The sequence below is a fragment of the Lactuca serriola genome, chromosome 9 (assembly GCF_051521515.1).
Source record: "Lactuca serriola cultivar US96UC23 chromosome 9, Lser_US96UC23_V15, whole genome shotgun sequence".
Lineage (NCBI taxonomy): Eukaryota > Viridiplantae > Streptophyta > Magnoliopsida > Asterales > Asteraceae > Lactuca > Lactuca serriola.
Window position 1 is genome coordinate 108858166 of NC_136416.1, and position 2757 is coordinate 108860922.

Sequence of the window (2757 nt, forward strand, 5' to 3'; positions counted from 1 at the left end):
ACCACTCTTACGTCGTGAGCAACAAGGGCTCATGTCGTGAGATTCAAGGAATGCGGGTCGACATGTCAACCTTGGCTAACGACGTGAGGGGCATTGCTCACATCATGACTTCACCCAAATATTGAATAAAGCTCGAAATCGTGCACCTTAAAACTGAATGTTACAAAACCACCTCAGATCTGTAAACAAGAAGACGAAAAAGTGGCGGTCGTTTGTAGATCGTCTCCGGTAACATCATAGCTCGCCACCCTAGCTTCGAGTTGCCCACATTTTCAGATCTATGTTGCCCTTTTTCTCATATTCACGCCGCCCATCATTGAGGTTTGCAGATCGATTCGTAAACACCATCCATCTTCTCTAGTAGTGTCATCATCACCTAACTTCATCATCACCTCGAGATAGATCGACAGATGTACAAAGGGTTTCAACATTCGATAAGGTTTTCTAAGGGTGATGACATTCCAGGATGGAACCGATGATAAGGGTTTCAATATGTGGTAGCGTTCCACCGGAGACCAAGAGTTTTCTAACGGTGATGACGTTCCAGGAAGAGACCGGTAGGTGGTAGTGGTTCAGATCTACATTGCCGAAGGTGGTTTTTGGTGGTCTGGCAAAAAAGGAGTCTCAGGTGGTGACTAGGATAGGCTGACGTGCGGTGGTGGTCCGACAGACAACGATGGTCATGAGAGGGAGAGAGAGAGAGAGAGAGATTATGATGATGATGTTAGTGTTTCAAGAGGCATATGGGTGGGGTAGGATGGACTTGTATATTTTTTTATTTAATTTTAAATAAGAAATACAATAAAATTATAAAAGAAATAGAAAAAGAAATTAATAAGGGAGTTCAAAACATATTGGATCAAAATCGCAACAAAATAAAAAGTTTAGGCCTCTGATGCTAGACCAAACTTTTTTGAACCAAAGTGGTAATTTTTAACTAACCATAAAAGACCCTTTATTAAATTGTGTCTTTATTTTATGAATTTACTAATTTCAAGTTATCTATGTATTTTTTTTCTAAATGTCTAAGACCTTGAGCCGCCTATTGAATTGTAATTTGTTTAGTTTGGATTTTAATTTAATTTCCACTATTTAAATTTATATTTTAAAAACCAAAAAAGATATTGAGTAACTTGATTGGATTTCCAAACACCCTAATTTTATCGTTCAAAAAAATTTTAAACCAATTAAATAACAAAAATTAAACTATCAACGATTTGAATATTGCAATAAATAAATATCAAACAGAATACACTCCATCATAGCTAGAGGCAGCTAGAGTAAATGTATCCCCTAAAACCTCCCGTGTACATTTAATCAACTAAGCGTTAGAACTTAAAAACAACGCGGATACCTCTTTCTCAACATGCGTCCCACTTACAAAATACAAACATCCCTTCTATTATAATGAATATAAATACTCCCTCTCATACCTTTCTCTCATTCAAAAACAACCACCATGGCTTCAACTTTGCTTTCAAATTTCACATTCTTAGCCTCGTTTCTCATAATCATCTCAACCCTAATCAACCCATCCTCCGCCACCATCCCCCGCCGTCTCGCCGTCGTCCAAACGCCACCCACAGTCCTCACTTACCACAAAGGCTCCGTCCTCTACGGCAACATCACCGTTAACCTCCTCTGGTACGGAAAATTTTCACCCGCTCAGAAGTCCATCATCATCGACTTTCTCAAATCTCTCAACAACCACCTCCCGCCACCCCCTTCCGCCGCTTCATGGTGGCAGACCACCCGTAGATACAAAGGCGGGAAAAGGAGCATACACGTCGGAAAACAAATCGTTGATGAAAAATACTCCCTTGGGAAATCGCTTAAAGAATCCAATCTCATTTCTTTGGCTTCTAAAGCTAAAGGCTTTAACGTCATCAGCCTGGTGCTCACGGCGGCCGACGTCGGAGTGGTGGGGTTCTGCATGAACCGCTGCGGGACTCACGGGACTACTCGGGTGAACAAAGGACATAATTTCGCATACGGGTGGGTGGGTAACTCGGCAACTCAGTGTCCGGGTCAATGTGCCTGGCCTTTTGCTCAGCCGATGTTTGGCCCAAAAATGCCATCGTTGGTGGCGCCCAACGGCGACGTTGGCGTCGACGGCATGATAATCAACCTGGCGGCGGTTCTAGCGGGGACGGTGACGAATCCGTTTGACGGCGGGTACTTCCAGGGTCCGGCTACTGCTCCATTGGAGGCGGTTACTGCTTGTACTGGTATATTCGGGTTGGGTGCTTTTCCCGGGTACCCGGGAACAGTTTTAACGGATAAAAAGACGAAAGCTAGCTATAATGCGCAAGGCGTGAACAAGAGGAAGTATTTGTTGCCGGCTATGTGGGACCCTAAGACTTCCACGTGTAAAACACTCGTGTGAGATAAGAATTGGATAACTACGAGGATGACGTGTCATAATATGACCTGTCATTTAAAATTTAAATATATATTTGATTTATTTGGTTGATAAAGTACGTGGAGTGAAAAAATGTAAAAAAACGGTGTATTGTGTATTTATGGTTTCATTTTTACTTTCATTTCGAGATTGCAATATATTTTTTTCAGATTATATTTTAAAAATACAGTATTTACATTATGCTTGTGATAAAAGGATTTAATAGTACGCTGAAAATAATTATATCTTTTCAGCTCAACTTTTATTAAAAAAGTTATACGTTGGCATTTTATTTAAAAGAAAGGATATGATCGTCAAAACTTAAAATTATTCTTAATATGAATAAACAAAAACAC

At 40.6% G+C, this 2757-nt stretch overlaps 1 pseudogene; it reads left to right on the forward strand.

Moving 5' to 3' along the window:
• The first annotated feature begins 1210 nt into the window (after window positions 1-1210).
• Window positions 1211-2543, forward strand: LOC145074109 (protein EXORDIUM-like 2 pseudogene; annotated as a pseudogene).
• The last annotated feature ends 214 nt before the right edge of the window (window positions 2544-2757 follow it).